This window comes from Bos indicus, chromosome 21, assembly GCF_029378745.1.
Source record: "Bos indicus isolate NIAB-ARS_2022 breed Sahiwal x Tharparkar chromosome 21, NIAB-ARS_B.indTharparkar_mat_pri_1.0, whole genome shotgun sequence".
NCBI lineage: Eukaryota > Metazoa > Chordata > Mammalia > Artiodactyla > Bovidae > Bos > Bos indicus.
Genome location: NC_091780.1, coordinates 44,764,083 through 44,785,774, shown reverse-complemented (window position 1 = coordinate 44,785,774; position 21,692 = coordinate 44,764,083). Strand labels below are relative to the sequence as shown.

At 43.8% G+C, this 21,692-nt stretch overlaps 1 long non-coding RNA gene across 6 annotated transcripts in view; it reads left to right on the top strand.

Moving 5' to 3' along the window:
- The window catches only part of LOC139178224 (uncharacterized), a 353,724-nt gene that overhangs the window by 236,918 nt on the left and 95,114 nt on the right, over positions 1 to 21,692 (top strand). Inside the window, exons 1-2 of one of the 6 annotated variants that reach the window (XR_011562653.1) lie at positions 424 to 6,448; positions 6,658 to 19,939. The exons of 4 other annotated variants lie outside the window; for them this stretch is intronic. This is a non-coding gene — a long non-coding RNA (uncharacterized lncRNA). Of the gene's footprint in view, positions 1 to 423; positions 19,940 to 21,692 lie in introns of those variants that run through there. One more of the 6 variants, XR_011562651.1, reaches the window with a different exon arrangement.

Below are 21,692 nucleotides of genomic sequence, written 5' to 3'. Positions count from 1 at the left end.
GGGCTTCCGTCTGTGGGGTCGCACAGAGTCGGACACGACTGAAGTGACTTAGCAGTAGCAGTAGCAGTGTCCTACCTCTCAGTCCATTATAGTGACTGGTACCAGTACCTGGGAGAAGCTGGTGTAACTCTTGCTAAGTGGAGTTGACTCTGAGGAAGCAGGCACCAAGCAGAGTCCGGGCCAGCAAGGCATGTTTCACACACAGGCTCTGGCTCTAGCCAGCAGGAGGGGCGGAAGGATATGGTAGTGACGCACCCTGAGTTGTCTTTGATGCCTTTTCACACTAACCTCTCTCCAATGGTGGCCTCCAAAGAAGGAGTAACATGACATTTTCCTGTCAAACATGAAAACTCTGCCATCTTGGGTAACCGGTTCCAGGAATATGGATCCGCAGGAGACCTTGGGCTAAGGTTAGGACTTAAGCTCTTGTCCTCTCAGGCTAGTACCTTGATCTTAAGAAGCTGCTTTCCTTTGGCTCTTTTACCTCAGGAAGTCAGATGTATGAAAGAGTTTCAGAGAAACTTAGATTTCTGCTGTCACTTTGCCAGAAAATTGGCTTATTTTGGCTCTGTTAGGACTTTGTTTATAATTTCTTGCTTTGGTGGTTTCCTTGTTCTCCCTTCTGATTTTGGGGGGAAATCATGGTCTTGCCACGGTTTATCCAGTCAGCTGTGGCCTGACTTGCATGTTCTCTGAAGCGGAGGCTGGCCCACCCTGGGCGCTCGCTGGGCCAGGAGATCTATGCAGAGGGCGGCAGTGTGGATCCGGGGCCACATGAAGGGCGAGGCCACTGTCCTCTCTCTGCCAGGCTGCGTAAGCAAAGGTGCATAGTTCCTAGCAGCTGTTAGGAGAATGGGGGTTACTTTCTGGGTGTCAGTCATAGAACTCTCTGCAGACTGTTATAGTGTCTTTAGAGTCAGAAAGGAGTCAGAAGCAAATATGAGAAGCAAGACGACCAGAAAGTTTTACATCTTGAGTATGCATTTGTTCATCCCTAAATTCTTCAAGAATCTTAAGCATTCTGGCTCCAGAGTTCAGCATATGTACATTTGAAGCTTGTTTCTGCCACTAGTTACCTTCATGTGCTTGGGCAAATGGCTTTACCTCTCAAAGCCCCAGATTCTTTAATGTGTAAAGTTGAGAAAATAACAGCAACCTCTTTGGAAGATTGTTATGAGGTTTAAGTGAAAATGAAAGAATGCATGTGAAGCACCAGTGCAGTGCCTGTTTCGTGGTTTCAATGTGGGCTGGTATTCTTTTCTTGTAAATACCATCTCAGACGGCTGTGATGGTGGTAATAGTAAATTGGCACAGATCCTGCCCTGAGGTAGCTTATGATGGGCAGTCATGACACAGGATGTGACAGGAGTCAGGAGGAAAGAATAGGGCAAAAGGGACACATAACAAATGGAATCAAAGGTTCAAGAAGGGGATCGATGGAGCCAGTTGTTCACACATGGTGGGGCTCAAAAATGAAAGCTGAATGCAACTGAGTAGCAGTGCTTTTGGACGGCGTGAACGCAGTGGGCCAAGGTGGCAAACAGGAGCAAAGGGATAAATTAAAAACAAGACAGGTAAGCAGGCGCACCATCAGGCTGACAGGAGGTAAACAGACTGGGATAAATAAATAAGCAACACAATGATGAAGACAGTCCTGCTGGCCAAGACATTGAAAGGCAGCGTGCACCAGCGCTAGAATCAGGCTTGAGATTTGAGATTTTTAAGAAAATTGTATGCAGGCTTTCACAGATTTTTCCAATATTTTGATTTCCTATGACAACACTCAGAAATCCACTCTGGATTTAGTCTCAGAAAGGATGCCCTAGAGCTCTCTTCTCCCCTTGCCACCACCTGGGAGATTTCAGAGTAGAGTTCTCCGGATGAGACAAAGGGTTCAGAGGGTGTTCTGCACAGGGTGCCGAATTCCAGGGACCCTGATTGGCGCAGACGCCGGCTGTGCGAACTCTGTCTAGACATGGAAATTGTCCTCCTAATCTCCCAATCTTGCTTTCTCTTCATTCTCTGACAATGCACCGTCTCTGTAAACATTCTCGCCACAAGAACGGAGCTGGAAACACATGTGCAATCAGCAGCTACAAAGAGGGTTATGAAATCTGCTCAAAATAGCCTGCTTGCCCCATAGGCATGCAAAGCAGCCAAACAGCTAGGGTGAACGTGTCAGGCGGCAGATTTCACTCTGCATTTCAAGAGGCTTCCAGTGACCTCCCACAGTTAGGCTCAGAGGTGCTCACTGTTGCTCAGAAGCTCCCAGGGGAGACGTGGGGCTGTGGACAGAGTCCCGTGGGCAGCTGTGAGTCCCTGGGGCTAAACCCTCCTATCCAGATATCCTACTTACCCTGAAATTCCTCAGCCCTAGAGACATTTATTTGCGTTAAAACTTTGAGGTTACATAATCCCCAGTGGTTCAGTGGATCAAGAATTCGCCTTCGATGCAGGAGACACAGGAGATGAGGGTTCGATCCCTGGGTTGGGAAAATCCCCTGGAAAAGGAAATGGCAACCCACTCTAGTATTCTTGCCTGGAAAATTCCATGGACAGAGGAGCCTGGTGGACTGTCGTCCACAGGGTTGCAAAGAATCAGACACAACTGAGCACAATGGCACTGTTACCCAAGACAAGAAGATAAAAATCTGGCTCCCTCCCTTAGAATCCGCTTAACACATTGGCCATCTATCTAGTCCCCTTGTGCTGGTGGGATGGTATTTTTGTATACTGGGTGCATGGGAGGAAAGACCATTTGGCTGGGGGCTCAGAGCATCAGGGAAGAGGGGCTGCAGATATGGGTCCACGGTGTGCAGAGGCTGGATAAGAGGGGAGCCTTGTTGTGATCTGGGTGGTGCAGTTGTTGTCTGTCTGCTTTCACCTCCAGCACCGACTGCCTGTGTGACCTTTGGCCCTGTCACTTCAGACCTCTAGTTCTAGCCTTCTTTGCCAGAGTGGGAAAGTGCTCTTTCCCCTGGATTTCACTTCAGAAAAGGAAAGGAGTCAGATGGCTGTCCCTCACCAAGTGTCCTGGGAGTTGGATCCCAGGCTACTCAAAGAATGACCATGTGACTGAATGTAACTGCAGAGGCCTTGGGGATAGTTTTGTGAAGATTGCTATTTGTGGCTGAAGAGACAGGGTGTGTCATCCCTGTTCTGGTGGGAATGGCCACTGAACTAGAAGTCAGGCAACTGGGCTCTAAGCTAGTGCTGGCAGGTTGCTTTTGTTTCTGAACCTCTCATGATTTCCCTCAGTTGAGCAAGACTAAGGCCTGTAGCCCAAGAAAGGACACTGGGCAACCACAGGGGCCAGGCTGGGGTAACAGAATGTACGTACTGGGGGCAGCATGGAGCACATGACCAAGACACAGGGAGACAGCTTTCTCTTCTGTGGGAGCCCCAAATAAACCCTCCTTCCCCTCTCCTGCCTCTCCACACCCATGGCTTGCCTTCCTGGACCAACTTGGCCTTGGTCCAGATTGGGTTTCTGTTTTGTCAGAATAACTCTAGCTGTCTCCTGGGAGGAGAACACCCCTGAGTGAAGTGAAGTCACTCAGTCGTGTCTGACTCTTTGCGACCCCATGGACTGTAGCCTACCAGGCTCCTCTGTCCATGGAATTTTGCAGGAAAGAATACTGGAGTGGGTTGACATTTCCTTCTCCAGAGGATCTTCCTGACCCAGGGATCGAATTGGGGTCTCCTGCATTGCAGGCAGATGCTTTACCATCTGAGCCACCAGGAACACCCCTGGGAGTATCATAAATTCATCTTTGATTTTTGGGTGGAACTTGAGTGGCTTCGGTGGGTACATTATGGCTTGGCTTAGGCCATCCTCTCCCTGAAGTGCTGTACTTCATGCCCTTTGATGGGACACACACAACAGTCCATCTACTCTAAGTGTGGACTGGATCAGCCTGGCCCAGGAGAAGAAGCATTTGAGACAGTTGACCGTATGCATCGGGTCAGTTGGGAACCCATTGGCCTGTGCCTTATAGTTGAGCCCATAATTGTTTCTGTGGAATCTCTTTGAACTTGATGACCTTCACTCTTTACTTTGTGGTTATTTTAGGGCAAAGGGAAAAATAAGGGCTGGTCCTTCAATATTTGAGGTGTATCTTAAAAATCAGAGCTCTCCTTTCTCGTGAGTCTTGCTCTGGGAGCCACAGTTGTTGTCTAGACTGGGGCTCTGGGCTCCTGCCTACCCTGTTCTGCATGCTGAAATCTTAGAATCCTTAGCATCCTGTATGCTTTGGGGTCCTGGGATGGGGACACCCAAACTCCTGCCCCTCCATCACACTGATACTTCAGAAAACCCAATCAAGATGCAACCTGCCATTGTGGCTCCTTCTAGTGGGCTTTGGCAATAAGGAAAAGTGTCTGTTTATACGGATATTGCTGAAATGAGTGTCTGAAACTCACATTTCCAGAAAACTTGAGGGTTTTGACCTCCTCAGATGCTTTCTTCATGTTGCACAACTGGGCAGCTTAGGCGTGAAGAGCTGTTTTCCCCAGCCTGGCTATGAAGACGGGGCAGATGCTTGGGCTGAAAATAGTAGTTGCTTCAGGTTTTAATTGCAGCACGAGAAGGGACTCACGTACACACACCGTGATGTGCAAATGTGGGCTCAGAGGCAGTTCCAGGAATCAGGGCTGAATTTGCAAGTGACTGTGAGGTGAAACACATCAGATGGAACTCTGATGTGGGCCTGTCACTTCCTTCCTGCAAGTGGTGGGTGAAAGGAGCTGCCTGAGTCTCAGTGATTAAGCATCTCTGCACTTGCAGCCTGGGAGCAGCTTTAGGAGGAAGAGGAAAAAGCGTGTATTGTTTTTTGTTTTTAGCACAACATTTAGTGTTCTCCATTTAACTTCAAATGCTAATCTTTAGAGTGTTTAAATGTCAGTTCAGTTCAGTTCAGTCGCTGGTCTGACTCTTTGCCACCCCATGGACTGCAGCATGCCAGGCTTCCCTGTCCATCACCAGCTCCTGGAGCGCGCTTAAACTCATGTCCCTCAAGTCAGTGATGCCATCCATCTATCTTATCCTCTGTCATCCCCTTCTCCTCCTGCCTTCAAGCTTTCCCAGCATCAGGGTCTTTTCCAATGAGCCAGTTCTTCACATCCGGTGGCCAAAGTATTGGAGCTTCAGCTTCAGCATCAGTCCTTCCAATGAATATTCAGGACTGATTTCCTTTAGGGTTGACTGGTTTGATCTCCTTGCAGTCCCAGAGACTCTTAAGAGTCTTCTCCAACATCACGGTTCAAGAGCATCAATTCTTTGGTGTTCAGCTTTCTTTATGGTCCAACTCTCACATCCGTACATGACTACTGGAAAAACCATAGCTTTGACTAGATGGACCTTTGTTGGCAAAGTAATGTCTCTGCCTTTTAATATGCTGTCTGGTTTGGTCATAGCTTTTCTTCCAAGGAGCAAGCATCTTTTAATTTCTGAAGTCACCATCTGCAGTGATTTTGGAGCCCAAGAAAATAAAGTCTCTCACTGTTTTCATTGTTTCCCCAGAAGTAGATGATTTTCTGGAACTCTCTTGCTTTCTCTATGACCCAACAGATGTTGGCAATTTGATCTCTGGTTCCTCTGCCTTTTCTAAGTCCAGCTTGAACATCTGGAAGTTCTCGGTTCATGTACTGTTGAAGCCTCGCTTGGCATTATAGGAAAAGAAAAAGCTGAAAGCAATCTCTTAATTGGACTGGTTATGTTGGCATAGAAAGGTATGGGGTCTTCTCTCTGCCCATGGTGCCCCTGGACCCTTGCTTCTAGTTTTCCTCTCATTTTCAGCTGCTGTTTCCCAGGGCCCTGTCCTCTGCTCAGCCTGGGTACTCACCAGTAGCTCTTAAAACCAAGGACAACATATCTTCAGCTACCCAAGCTATGTATAGAGTGTTCTAGACAGCGTCTATAGTGTCTCCTTTCTCTTCCTTCCTTCTTATTTTCTTGCCTTGAGAAAATATACTCTTAGAAAGGTCACTGTGCAATGCTCTTAGATTGTTGTTGATCTGCTTTCCTTTGTTCCTATCATGTCTCTCAGCCAGGAGGCTTAGTGAACCAGTAGAAGGTACTCAGGCCTTGGAGAGAGATGGTCTTAGCTTTGAATCCCAGTCCTACTATTTGCAGCTGTAGGGCCTTGGATAATGTTCCTTGGATAATTCTCTGGTCTCTACAAACTGAGAATAATACCTATTAATACTTTGTAGGGCTTCTGTGAGCATTCAGTAGAACAGTCTGTTCGAAGCCCCAGGTAGCTGTTAGCACCCAGTGAATGGTGATCGAGTTCACTGAATGATCATGCAGCGTTTTTGAGACTCCTGACAAAAAGCAGACGCTGTGGAGGTGCAGATGAAGGACTCGCCCAAGCACAGCACACACTAGCAGCACATGGTGCCCCACCAATTTGACCTTGGATCACTAGCGAAGTGTCTTCGCAGCAAGGTACACGGAGGAGGGAGCTGGGATGTGGTGACATTTGTTTCTTAGGCCAGTTGAAATCTGCTCCCAGACAGAACTGGGATTGGTAGAGTCCAAGGTTGGAGTGGAAGTTGCTGAAACAATTTCTGTGTTTATGCCAAGTATTATAAATAAAATAAGCTTAACAAACTATTCCAAAGACCTGACAAGGTAATGGTCCACTCTGTTTGCAGGGAGGATCAGCCATTTTACATCTTCCCCCAAAGGTACAGAAAGAAGCGGATGGCATCTCATGGAAAAGAGAGACTGAGCAGGAGCCTGGAGCCCCAGACTTAAGCCCTAGCAGGTGACCTGGGGTAGGCCTTTTTCATTCTCTGCACTTTAGTTCCCTCCTCTGATCAATAAGGATACTGATGAGAATGCTAGTTCTGCAGGTCACATCGCTCTCACAATATTATAATAAAAACCAACTGAAATTGTGCAATTTAAGGCCTTCTGCAAAGTGCAAGTGTGAGGCATGGTCGTCTCACTTTGCAGGAAGGTCTTATCTATTCTAATAGCTTTGTTGGATTAGCAGGTTCCTGGTGTCGATTTGTACAGCACATGAATCAAATCATAAATCCAAGGCTTGGAGGTGGGCACAGGACTGAGGTTTTTCAAGGGGCAGAAGATGAAAGGCTGTGAGGACCAGCTGCTACATCAGGGATGGGCTCAGGTTTCCTTTGGGCCTTGAGAACTGAAATCCTCCCCGCTTTTGTCCTCTTTTCCCTGGAACTTTGTCCTCTTCTCCCTCTGAATCCCATGTGAGCACAGGCTCTCTTCCTTTTTGCTACCTTTCCAGCCCTTCTTTTTCTCCTGAACGAGGTGCTGTGGCAGACAGTTGGTGCTCACTGTATGTCCTACGTATTGTCTTGTTGGGTTGAGGCCAAGGCAGTCTGAGCAGAAGTGACACAGCAGCAGCAGGTGAAGACACTCAGTCGTGTCCGACTCTTTGCGAGCCCATGGATTGTAGCCCGCCAGGCTCCTCTGTCTATGGGACTTTACAGGCAAGAACACTGGAGTGGGTTGCCATTGCCTTCTCCAGGGGATCTTCCCGACCTAGGGATTGAACCCAGGACTTCTGCACTGCAGGCAGATTCTTTACTGTCTGAGCCACCAGGGAACTGACACAGGTGGCTTCCAAATTGAGGTAATAAAGAGCCAGTGTCTGATGGAAGGAATGTAAATTGGTGTACCTACTCAGGAAAACAGTTTGGAAATTCTTCAAAAAGTGAAAAATAGAACTCCCATGTGATCCAGAAATCCTACGTCTGGGTATGTAGCTGAAGGAAACCAGTATCTCAAAGAGATATCTGCCCTCCCTTATTCATTGCAGCATTACTCATAACAACCAAGACATGGAAATAACCCAAGTGTTTGTCAATAGATGAATAGATAAAGACACCATTTTTGTCTATATCTATAATTACACAAAAGCTAATTGTGTGAGGTGATAGGTGTATTAATTAACCTGATTGTGGCAATCGTTTCACAAGGTATATACACACACACACACACAGACACATACATACATATACATATTAAAAATTATCACATCATACACCTTAAATAAATAGAATTCTATATGTCAATTTTAACTCAAAAAAACTGGAGGGGAAAAAAGAGCTAGTATTTTACTTCCATTTCTCCCCTCATCTGCTCTGTGTCAAGGAAGGCACAACTACAGCTTCAAGATGGGGGTTTGACCTTCATTGGGCTTCATGTGACTAAGAAATCACACCTTTATTCTATTGACCACTGGGATGTGGGTGTTTAGTCTGGATGGCTGCATGGATGGCCCCCTATCCTCATCAGCACAGTGGATGTGCTAGCTGCTTTGCTCCTTCACCACTTACCTGCCCCTCGATTCTGTGTAGTCCTGTGTCCATTCACTGCTCAGGGGAACACAATTCTCAAGATTTAGCAATGACCTCATCCGTAATTACTAATCACCTACGTACTGCTGGGTTGCCTCGTGTGCTTGGAACTGTTCTTTCTCACTTAAACCTTTGCGTTATTGTTTTATTTTTATCTGTTTATTTTTGGCTGCGCTGTGTCTTCGCTGTGCTTGGGCTTTCTCTAGCTGCCGTGAGCGGGGGATGCTGTGAAGCTGCCGTGCCCGGGCTTCTCACTGTGGTGGCTCCTCTTGTGGAGCACGGGCTGTAGGGTGCATGGACGTGAGTAGTTGTGGTGCAGGGGCTTAGTTGCTCTGTGACTTGTGGGATCTTCCTGGACGAGGGATTGAACTTGTGTCCTCTGCATTGGCAGGCAGACTTTCAACCACTGGACTACCAGGAAGTCCATTTTGAGTCATTATTTTAAATGAAAAAAGTAACACATTCTTATTTTGGGAAATCTCCCCTTACCTTCCAGTTTCCTATTTTCTATTCTGGTTGCTTTGTCTCTTATTCTCCTAAAGGCAAATGCTCCCCACTCCTTCTGAATCTGCCTCTGGCCCACTTCTCCTTGCCTTACCCCTCCTACCCTCTCCCACCCCGACATCTCCCTTATGCCCTTGATATTCTCATACGCACTCTAGCTATTTGTGTGAGACTGCATTCCTCAATGTCAGCTCCAGGCCAATGTTTCCAGCCTGTCTTGACGCCTGCCTGGGGCTTCAGCCAACTTTAGCAGATGAAACTGTCCAGAACTGGACTTATTATCAACCTTACTCCTCTTCCTTCTTTGCCACCTCTTTCTGCCCAGTTTCACCCATGCTTGATCCCTGGACTTTGCTTTTGACCCTTGTCTCTTCTCTTTTCCACCATTCCCTTATGGAATCAACTGTTGGGTGCTGGTCCCCCCTTTATTCCCACTACACTACTCTCACACTACTGGTGTGTATGTAATTGCCTTGAGTTGGGGGCTAGAAAGACACACAGTGGACTGTTGACCATGGTCGGTTCTGGGAAGGAAATCCATGGCAGGGAGGGTGAATCATGGGGGTTTCATACTTTAAAATGTTTTATTATTTACTTTTAATGTATTTTCTATAACAATGGTTTCATGTATTAGCTACATAATACCAAAAAAAAAAAGCCTTTAAAAATTAGAAATGGGCTCCCTGTTAGGTAGTGAAGCTTTCATAACTGGAAGTGTTTGAACCAAAGTTGAGTGATTTGACATTAGGGATACTGTAAGGGATTCTTATATTGAATGGTAAACTAGAAGCTCCCTTCTGGATCAGTTAGGATTAGATTCAGCTGTGAATCATGGCAACCCCCAAAAACCGCAGACTTGAGACAACATGGAAGGTTATTTCTCTCTGAAGTAAAAGTAACCAGTACAGGGTGTGAGAGTGTGTCATGATACTCAGAGATTTTTTTCAGTCTTGTTCCTACACTTTACTTAGCACTTGGCTTCCACCTCATGGTCTAATAAAGCTGCTCAAGCTTTCAGTGCAGTCCAGTGTCCAGTGTTAGTTGCTCAGTCATGTCCGATTTGGACTGTAGCCTGCCAAGCTCCTCCATCCATGGAATTTTCCAGGCAAGAATACTGGGGTGGGTTGCCATTTCCTTCTCCAGGGGATCTTCCCAACTCAGGGATTGAACCCAGGTCTCCTGCATTGCAGAGAGACTCTACCATCTGAGCCACCAGGGCCATCACATTTGTATTCCAGTTAGTAGGAACAGACAAATTAGAGCATGCCTGTTCCCTTTAAGGATACTTCCTAGAGGTTTTTTGTTCTGTTTATACACCATTGGCCAGAACGTGGTCACACAGGAACACTGAGCTTTGGGGAGCCTAAAATAATAGGCTTTATACCCTGTGGCCTGTGCCTGGCTGAAAACTGGGAATTCTATTATTAAATAAAAAGAGGAGAATGAATATTGGAGGACAATAGCATTCCCCACTGATTGTTAATTCAAAGTTTTAAAAATTAATAATAGCTGCTATTGACTGAGTTATTACCATTACTAAATACTGGGCTAAGGCCTTGCTGTGTATTATCCTTTAATAATGCCCACATGCTGAGGACTTAGGGTCAGTGCTATTGCTATTACATTGAACCTTCATGAGGTTAACCTTTACTTTCTATGCCACCAGTTCTCTATTCCAAGCCCATGAGGCTCTGTCTGATTGTGCAGCCAGTTCCCAGGCCTGAGCTCCAGCTGCAAAAGGTGATGTAGAAGCCAGTATCCAGCATATCTGTACTCTGTGATGGGAAGCTGTCCTCATACTCACCCAAAACTCATGAGGTGGGAATTCTCCAGACGTGGAAAGAGATTTCAGTGTTGACACAACACTTTACTATTCTATTTCCTTATTGAGCAAGTTAATTTATTTATTTAAATTTTATTTTTGAGTAAGTTGAATTTTAATTGGATTATTTTCCAAAGTTTTGAAGCATTCGATCCTTTTTTTCTCTTTAGAAGTTCCTGTTCAAAGCAGTGGCATAGTAATACCTGGCCTCTTATAACAGGATTGTGGTAGATAGAATAATGGCTTCTCAAAGATGTCCACATCCTAATCTTTGGAATCAGAGAATTACTTTACATGGCCAAAGGGATTTGGTAGGTGTGATTAAATTAAGTGTCTTGAGAGGGGAGAGTGTCCGGGATTATCCAGATGGGCTTGATGTATCACAAGCGTTCTTAGAAGGGAAGGAGGGAGCAGGTAAGTGGGAATCAGAGATGCGATGTGCAATGTGATGTGATGACCATGTGATGACCGACGTAGAGCTTGGAGTGTTGCTGTTGCTGGGTGGCGGCCACGAGCCAAGGAATGTGGACAGCCTCGAGAGCTGGAAAGACCAGGAAACATGTTCTTCCCCCCAAAAGCAATGCAAGCCTTGCTGACCTCTTGTGTTTCACCCAGCAAAATCCATTTGGACTTCTCACCTACAGAACTACAAGATAATAAATTTGTGTTGTTTTTAAGCCATTAAATTTATAGTAATTTGTTTTCATAACAGTAAAAACTTAATACAGGGTACAGATTACAATGCCCGTAAGGTCCAGAATGTACCGCAAATGAATAAAGTCAGCTATGTATAAAAATGTAAAAACTTTTAAATGAAATATGTGGTTCTTTCAGCCCAATCTTTCATTTTTTCCGGTTTTGATAGAGACAAGAGTGCAAAAATATATAATTTTACTATTAATTTTATCTGTAAGAAAAACAGGAGCAGAAGCATGATGATAAATGGCAGTTCAAACATAACTTTACAGCAGGTGGACAGGGAAGGGCGGTGGAGACAGGTAGGTAATTAGACAGTGAATGAGCTCCTGAATGTGAATCTACTGAAGACAATTGTTACCTTGTAGAATTTGTATCTGATGTTTCTAGCATTTCTGATTTAACTTGGATACAATTTTTGGGGTTGTCTTAACAAACAAATGATTTAGACAAACTCTTCTTCAGGCAGTGGCTTGTTGTCCTTAACAATCTCATTTCTCACCTGTTCTTTTCACTATCTTAGACATTTTTTCCCAATCCATGTTTTTCTTTCCTCTGGTTTTGCAGTCTTTTGGGCACGGAGGGGCAGATGTTCTGTACTTACATCCACCCTTGTTCTACTTCCACCTGACACTCACGATAGCATGAGGAAGAGAATGAAATTTCATCTGCTTTCTCTCTTTTAAAAAGCACTTTACAAAAAAAAAATAAGTAAAAAGCACTTTACAAAGCATAAGCTGGAAGTCTTTGGAAAGTCAGATTTTTAAAAATGATGCACTGCCTACGACATTGCCCACACTGCATACATATTTTCTATACCAAGACAATATTCAAGGAACTCTCTAAGCACTTGATCTACTGGTTGACAAATATTTACCGAGCATCTTGAAGAAAGAGGCTACGCGGGGTAGTAGGAAGACTACACGTGAAGGAAGACAGTAGCTCCTTGAGAACACACCCCTCCTGCTGTGGGGACAGTGTGTCCTGGGCAGTGACTGCCTGATCTAATACTTCCTGGGGAGTTGAGACATGATGTGAATCTCCAGCCAGAAAGATATTTGCCTAGACAGCTGAGCAAATCTGGTATTTACATCCCCTTTGCATTCGTTTGGTTTGTATTTACCCTGTAGGGCTGGTAAACGCAATGTACAAGACTCTGAGGGGTTGAGGTAAACTCAGCTGTGGCCAAATCCCCGCCTGCACCTGTGCCCTGGCATCACCTCCACAGGTGAGCCCAAGCCCTCCGAGGTTCCAGGGACTGACCAGATGAGCATAATACTTTCCTGGTGCTTTAGGTTCCCAAACTGGTGAAACTGTGACGGGTGGAACAGTGCTGGGCAGTGTCTGTATTTTCAGGTTCAGTCTGTTCTGCTCAGTTCCCATGGTGCCTGGAACCATGCTACACACGCAATGGGCCTGAGGTTAGATGAAAATAATAATTGTTACTACAGAGAAAATGTAAGCCAACTTTTTCACTCTTTGTGTCAGGTACCATGCCAAGTTCTTTATGTTGATTCTCTCTTTTTTTCCCACAACTGCTTACAGTAGTTATCTTTTTTATTCCCCATTTTACAAATAAGAAAAATGAGGCTCAAGTCACACTTCTGCTTGGTAGCAGAGCCAACATTTGAACCCATGAATCCATTCATCTTGTATATACCATCTGGGTGAAAACTCTATTTAATTAAAGGTTATGCATTAGATTTCAAGGAATTCTAATATGGTTTTTGAAAACGAATGTGCCTTAATTTGTTCAATCAACATGCCCCTAAAAAATTAAATAGAAGAGTATTAAAACATCCTAAGGACATGGGACATATCTTTGTAACATCTACAATATTTAGCCCTGTGCCTTGCATAGGTAAGACCTAAAATGATCATTTGTTAAATGAATAGGTGAATGAATGAAACAATTGTAGAATTTAATTTACTGAAGTAAGTGTACTTAGTGGGGCTTCTTGGGTGGCTCAGCAGTAAAGAATCCATCTGTGACGCAGAAGACTCAGGAGATGCCACAGGTTTGATCCCTGGGTGGGGAAGCTCCCCTGGAGAAGGGCATGGCAACCCACTCCAGTATTCTTGCCTGGAGCATCCCATGGACAGAGATGCCTGGCGGGCTACAGTCCATGGGGGTAGCACAGAGTTGGTCAGGACTAAAGTGACTGAGCATGAAGCACAAAGTGTACTCAGTAAGACCACTTTGAAGGGACCTGCAGGGTTACAGAACAGAATATCTAGCTTGATCAGGTGTATTAAAGTTTCTAAAGCCCACTGTGTTGTGGTTGTTTAGTTGCTAAGTTGTGCCCGACTCTTTTGGAACTCCATGGACTGTAGCCCTGTCCATGGGATAGCCCTGTCCATGGCTCCTCTGTCCATGGGATTCTCCAGGCAAGAACACTGGAGTGGGTTGTCTTTTCCTTCTACTGGGTATCTTCCTGACCCAGGGATTGAACTCATGTCTCCTGCACTGGTGGTAGATGGATTCTTTACCACTGAGACACCAGGGAAGCCCAAAGCTTGTTAATGCACAGAAATAAGACTGGAGGGATGTTTCAAAAAATGAACTTTCATTTTCTTCTTGTACTTTTCTTTATTGTTAAGATTTTAGAAGTCTAGCCTTCATTGGTCTTAGTCTGGGTCCCACTTGAAGCAGATCCTCATGGAGAATACTTGGTGTGTTGATCTGGGGCATGGTCCCCAAATGAGGGATAATGGAGCAAGGAGGTGGGGCGGGGGAGGGGAACTCATGTCTGATATCTCAGGCTGTGAAGGTGAGCAGTGGGAGTGCCTTGCCATGGGGACTTGCTTGAAGGCCAGGTAACAGGAGCAGTAGTCTCCTAGTCCTTATTGTCAAGAAGTTCTCCTCCTCTGCAAACTCTGCTTTCGAGGGCCCTGTGAACCTCTGCAACATCAGAAAAGGCCCTGCATTTGAAGGCTGAAAGGCATGGCCCACCCTTGAGGTGGCCTCTGTGAGCACCAGGTGAGTCTGAGCTTCTAGACTGCCTATCAAATCTGAGCTCAGAGGTGGGGACATGAAACAGGAGACATCTACTATGGTATAGGTTTTCCAACACTAATAAAACCACGAGGAAAAAACAAGACATTTTCACGAAGCAAAAAATTGTTCTCTGATTTGACTTTGTGAATTTGGACTTCATTAGGTGAGGTTATTTTCACTGAGATCCTGATGTGCTTGGTATTGCAGTCCAGATTCTTGGGAAGAAGGCTCAAAGGCAGAGATACGGTGCAGGCAGTGGACGGGGGACCACTCTGGAATCCACACCTGTAGGGGAGGCAGGGCTGAGCAGAGGGAGAAGCCGAGCTGAGATGCAGCTGCAGCAAAGCTTGAGCCGACTCCATGGGAGCTCTGAAACTGGGATGGCCCTGCAGAGCTGTGCTGAGTTGGTGCTGGGGGCTGGGGCTTCATACGTGAGCATATTCCTGTCACTGGAGGCCGGATGCCGAGGGAGGGAACACACACTTGAGTGAGGGAGCTGAAGGCAACTGCAAGAGAGGGCTTGGAGCTGAGGCCAGCCAACTGGGTTAGTAGGGATCTGGGTGGAACAGCACAGTGGATGCTGCATGTGGCTGTTGTCATACTTGCCTTTGAACATCTGGACCCATAGAGAAAATTGAAAAATTCAAACCCAGGGAAAAAAAGCAAGACTAAATTCAACAACAGCGCTCTCTCCTCACTGTGGTGGGCCAAATGAAAAGACACAAGGAATGGGACAAGGCTATTTCCTCATATATCTGGTGGCTCACATGTCAAATCTGATTGAGAAGTCTTTTATTTGCATGGCTAGTTTTTCAAATCCAGATTTCTGGCTTTTCTTGAAAATTTGGAGGACCTGGCACATTGGGCCCACACTCTTCACGGCAAGTTTCAGCTGGAGCAGAGTAACAGAGGCCCCCTTTAAACTCTGTGCACCCCCTGCCTGCTTCTGTCATATGTCGCTGCCAGAGCTCTGTCATCATTTGAGTTTGTGAACCCCGATCTCTGAGGTTCTGCCCAGCTCTGCTGAGCTGTGATTCTGTGTGAATCATTGTGCCTACTGCTGAAATGGGTATTCAAATTCCTAATAATGTCATGGCATTCAGAAAGCTTTGACTTCCTGGTCAAAAATGCATCTCTTCCTGAAAATTCTCTTTGAGCAAGTCAGGCCATTTCTTTGTAGTCTAGCTTCCTGGCTTTGTTAGTGAGGATGTTGATGACCCTGATCTTGATCATGGCATAAAGCAAAACACTTTCAATGGCTGTAGTAGGGGCTGGGTGGGATTTTCTAGCCACTAGAATATTTTCTAAGTTTTAGTGATTCTCAGTATCTGGCCGAAATCTTGGAATTGCCTGGGCTATTTATAAAAATACTAATTGTCAGGTTCTTACAGGCCCCTCTGATTTCAGTAGATCTGGGCCCAGTAGTTAGGGCCCAAGAATCTTTATTTTTAATTTAATTTTAATTTTTCAAGTGGTCTTGGCCTGCAACCAGATTTAGGAAGTATACTGGTTCCTCCTAATTTCTCCTTGTATTTAGTGCCTGGCTCATTCATTGTAAAGTTTTGAGCTCCCAATGCACAGGGATTCCTTCTTAGTCTTTTTATCTACCCCCATCCTTAGTGTTAATACCTAGTTCAGTGCCCTGCAAACCCTATGCACTCAATGAATGTCTAGAGAATGAAAGATTGAATGAATAAATGAACATTTCTGAATAGCCTTCTTCTTTCAAAGTCATATGTTGAAGATCATTTGATTTAGAGAATTTATTTTATAAATATGTTGTCAAGCCAGAGAGGTAAGAGTCCTAGCTTTATCTTGGGAGGTTTTTGCCTTGGGGATGTTAAGAAATAAATGATTCCTTCTAAAGAGAACTTATGCTTTTCATCAAAAGATAGATGATTCACCCATCTAACGCACTGTATGTGAGTTATTTGTGCAATATTTCAAAAACAGTAAATTGACTCAATAGAAAAGGAAACTTTCTAAATTATGCTGAAGTTTTGCCTTGAAATATAAACCTTGAAAGAATAAGACCAAGAGCTTCTTTCCTACTAGGAGGGAGATGCAGTGATACAAATTTAATTTATTATGCAGTGGTTTATTTATCAGATGCTCTGCCTCCAAAGAGTTCAAAAAGCCTATGTCTGCAGAGGGAAGGTATGGCAATTCCTGCAGTTAATTTGGATTTTGAAAGAGGACAATCCAGAAAATGTTGGCTCAAAGAAAATATTGGAGTTGTTTGGCTATTTACACAGATGCCAATTGCCATCCCTCCAATTTCTGGAGTTAGGATCCTTCCTCAGAAAGGCTGTGAATGTTGATGAGGTGAATTTGATTGACCCGAACTTGGCTGGCTATGGCTTCTGTCTAGAATGCTGGGAATTAGAAACAAGGTTGTCTCAAGTGCTCAGGAGTCTCTTTTAGGTTAATGTTAAATGAGTTTCTTGGCACTACTAATGATTTCTTTGCTGAACTCAATTGGAATAAGTTTATAAAATCTGTTCATTACATCACTGGCACCTGTACTTTAGTTTTCTTCTTATAAAAATTTAAGATTATAATGTAATAAACTATTCAAATTAATGTTGTATAAACAAAGAAGGTAGTGGTGCTAAAAGTAAACCAACCACTGATGGATTTGCAGTAGCACCATGCGCTAGCTTGTAATGTTTTCCGTTAGCTATCTCCTGTATCCTTTACGGCCCCTCCCCTCTTCTGTCTGCCTAATGTAACCACTACTTTGTTCTCTCTATCTGTGAGTCTGCTTCTTTTTGTTATTTTCACTAGTTTTTGTATTTTTTAGATTCCACATATAAGTGATATTATGCAGTATTTGTCTTTCTCTGATTTATTTCACTTAGAATAATGCCCTCCAAGTCTACTAATGTTCCCGTAAATGATAAAATTTCATGCTTTTTTCTGGCTGAGTAGTATTCCACCATGTATGTATCTGTGTGTGTGTGTGTGTGTGTGTGTGTGTGTGTGTGTGTGTATGTATCTATCTATGTCACCTCTTCTTTATCCTTTCATCTGTCCATGGACACTTAGGTTGCTTCCAAATCTTGGTGACTGTATATATTGCTGCTCTGAACATTGGGGTGCATGTATCTTTTCAAATTAGTGTTTTTTGCGGTTTGTGGTGTGTGTGTTTAACATGCACCCAGGAGTGGAATTGTGGGGTCATACTGTAGTTCCTTCTTTAGTTTTTTGAGTTGCCTCCATACTATTTTCCACAGTAGTTGCACCAATTTACATTCCTAGTAACAGTGCATGAGGGTTACCTTTTTTCTGTCTTTGCCAGCTCTTCTTATTTGTGTTCTTTTTGATGATAGACATTTAAGAATTGGAAACATTTTATACTTTAAGCATTATCAGAGAGTAATTTTCTGGAAAATGGCAGTATAAGAAATCTGACACCATGATGCTTAAAGGTTTTCTGCATCCATTAAAAGCTTATCTTTAAAAAAAATATTTATTTTTTAATTGAAGGATAATTGCTTTACAGAATTTTGTTGTTTTCTGTCAAACATCAACATGAAGCAGCCATAGGTGTACATATTTCCCCTCCCTCTTGAACCTCCCTCCATCTCCCTTCCCCAAAGCTTATCTTTGCCACCATTGTCTTGGTTATCACTGAGAGATACTTATTAAGGACCCACTTGTAAAATAAGCTAATCAGCTCTGATGGCTTTCCTCTAAATATGGCAGCCCATTTAGTGGGTAAAAGTAAAAATTTCAAGAATAACAGTATAATTTACACGGAAGCTCACTCTCAACAGTTAACTTCCCAGGTAATATTTCAGAGAAATCAAGTAGAGATAAGCTTTACCACACATTAAAACCACTCCAATTCCTCTTTATCCAGCTAAGACATTCTCTGACCATTGAATTCAGACTAAAATTCATACCATCCTCTCTGCAAATTAGCAAGTCACATGAAAACATATTGATGATATTTTGACTGGTGTTAAACAGAAGAATGCCAAAGGAATTTGAGAAGTAAAATATGGGATGAGATCATCTCTTGGATTTTTCAGGAGATGTCTATAAGACTCTATCATTTTACTTTGTATCTTAGAAAGTTGATAAATGGGGTAAAATTAAGATATGATAGCAAAATTACACTAATGATAACAAAAAGACATTTTTCATTTGGATATTTGGACCTTTTATAGTTCAAAGCAAGAGTTATTAATCTGTCCATTTCCAATTTTGAAAGAATAAATATTGTATACCTGTTAACCAAAGATAAGACACTAATTCAGTTGACTATTCATCTTTCGTTTAGTTACATAGTCACATTTATTGGACATAAAAATGTGCTAAGCACCTTGGGAAATTAGGAAAGGACGATGGAGGTCTTATCCTGGAATATAAATGAATAGAGTTGTCTCTGGGCTTGTGTTGTAGACTTTGGCCCATCTTAGTCTCTTGGATTGTAAGTTACTTGGGAAGCTTTTCTTTTATATCCACCAGCACTTACCCTGTGCTCTTTGGAATGCCTTTTACCCCAGGAAGTCGAGCTATCCATTCTTTTTTCATTGTAGGGTAGCAGCAGATATGTTTCTCCCCATTTTGCTGATAGCAAAAGTGAAGTTAATTAAAATGTAAAGGTCACTGCAGATAAATTCATCTGACTCTGAAATTTTAAGATTTTGCTGCAGGAAGGAAAAGGTTTATAAAATGTCAGGTGCAAGGTGTGTTCCGTATTAGGTTCTCTCCTGTCATGGACAATGCTTCCTGAGAGAGTGTTGCAAATGTTCTGAATGGTGTTTCACTGCAGTTAGGGAAGAGAAATGTTAAAGAAATTGGTGAGCCCACACATCTCTCCTGTGACAAAAGAGAGCCCCCAGACTTATTGAACTGTGTTTTAAAAAGTCGTGCATGGACTATCTTGAACGTGAAAGTCACTCAGTTGTGTCCAACTCTGCAACCCCATGGACATCCATGGAATTTTCTATGCCAGAATACTGGAGTGGGTAGACTTTCCCTTCAGGGGATCTTCCAAACCCAGGGATCGAACCCAGGTTTCTCACATTACAAGGATTCTTTACCAGCTGAGCCACCAGGGAAGCCAAAGAATACTGGAGTGAGTAGCTTATCCCTTCTCCAGTGGAACTTCTGGGCCCAGGAATAGAACCTTTCCCTTCTCTAGGGGATCTTCCCAACCCAGGGATCGAACCCAGATCTCCCGCATTGCAGGTGGATTCTTTACCACCTGATATACAAGGGAAGCCTGGACTATCTTGAAGGCTGTAGTAAAAGAAAAAAATCAGTTTCTTCAGACAATAGACATATTTGGTGGAGTTCTTGAAAGGGATGTGGTAATTTTATAACTGAGAAAACAAATGTAAACATTTAAGGAATGATAAACTCTCCCAGTGGCATTCTCTTCCCCTTCTCAACATGGCGCACAATTGCCTGCAGGCTTTTTAAGTCAAAGAAGCCACCTGCATCTCTTATTCAGTGCATCTTTACGATTTTCAGTGCATGCGCGCGTGTGTGTTCAGTCGTGTCTGACTCTTTGTGACCCCATGGAATGCAGCCTGCCAGGCTCCTCTGTCCACGGGATTTCCCAGGTAAGAATACTGAATTGGGTTGCCATTTCCTCCTCCAAGGGATCTTCCTGACCCAGGGATTGAATCCGTGTCTCCTGCATCTCCTGCATTGGCAGGCAATTTTTTAAATCACTGAGCCACCTTGAAAGCCCAAGATTTTCAATACTTCTGCTAACTTATATCTGTGTGATTCAGATCTTTATTGGAAAATTGTGCAACATCAGGATCGATATCCAGGGACTCTGGAATGCTCGTATACACTCAGACCCCCCGCCAGTGCGTGAATGTGCAATTTGAAGGGAACACACATCCCTCTGTCAATTAGGTTTTTAGGTTCATGAAAACAATGAAATCAGTCAGGTATTTAGCAAGGGGGAATATGAGACAATAAAATCTCTCATAATGAATTTAGTGCAATTCACCTGGAAAGCAAAAGGGTAGAGGCCAAGAGAAAGAGAGGATGGTTGTAAAGCTCAGATGGCTCCAAGAAATGATAAATGGACTTATTGACTACTTTTCAGAACAGCTACTCAGAACAGTTCTTTCCAAATGAACCATAACCAAGTTCTTCAAAAATAATTGGCAGGAGTATTTGGATGTAAAAAAAAAAAGCCTCTCACATATATATTTACATTTATTTTTCAGGACATCTTTTTTGTCTCTTATTTCTGTCTTGTTCTCTGAGAAAGCCTGCATTTATCTCCAACTGGAAGAGAGGATAAGGGAGAACTTGGGAGATTTTTTTTTTTTTATCCTTACATTTGAAACTGCTCTGCCTTTGACACACTTATAGGATGGAAGAAAAGTCCTTTGTATAGACTCAGACTAGACACTGCCTCACCTGTCTCTCACAGGCTCCCTCTTACCCTCAGCCAATTGCTTCCCACCGCCCTACTGTACTTGCGCTGGTAGTAGGTCCTAAAGTATTGCTATGGCCTGACCCCCATAGTAGAGTTTGTTTGTTGAGTGGCTGTAAAAGGGTAGAGGGGTAATGCTGAAAGGGCCCCAGGGAAAGCTGAGATTCCTATTAGAGGTCTGTGAAGAGCCCTCACTCTTGCTTTCTGATGTTTCCAGTTTCTCTTTGCAGCAAAAAAGCAGCTTTGAGTTCAGAGGGTCTTGAAGTATATTTACTTCTAGGAGTTCTATTAGTATAGGTTACCAGACTGGAGGCTCCAAGTCACCATTTTAGCACTGTGAATGGATATAGTTAGTATGTGACCACCTTGCTGTTAGGCACATCCAGACAGAAGTTGGGGAGGTGCTATCAGGGGGCACGGCAATGGTGGTAACAGTATAGATTGGGCTGGTACGCATTCTCTCTAGCCCAAAAGGTTGAGCAGAGGCTGATAATATGTCCTGTCCTTTACAGAAGGGAATACTTACTAAGACTAGAGGTGGACCAGAGAATTACAAACAATAGTCAGGGAATTGCAGAGCTACAGATAAGTCATATTCTCTATTCTATGTATGAAGGCAGCACATCAGGTTTTGATGTAGCTGCTTGGTGCTTTGTGTAAGTACATCTCCATCTTGACAAGTGCTATTTGGGGGCTGGTGGAACTTGATTAAATTTAAGCAGTAGGTATCAGAGGTCTTGCCCCTGTAGTGTGATTGAACCAACTTACACGTGCTTGGCCACAGTCAACTTTGTGTGTATCTTTACAACTCTGTGTTAAGTCATAAGTTGGTAGCGTGAAACAGGCCACAGAAGGAGTATTGGCACCATGGAAATTGGCAAAGTCTATGAATCAGAGCCAGTTGCCCAACGTGTCTA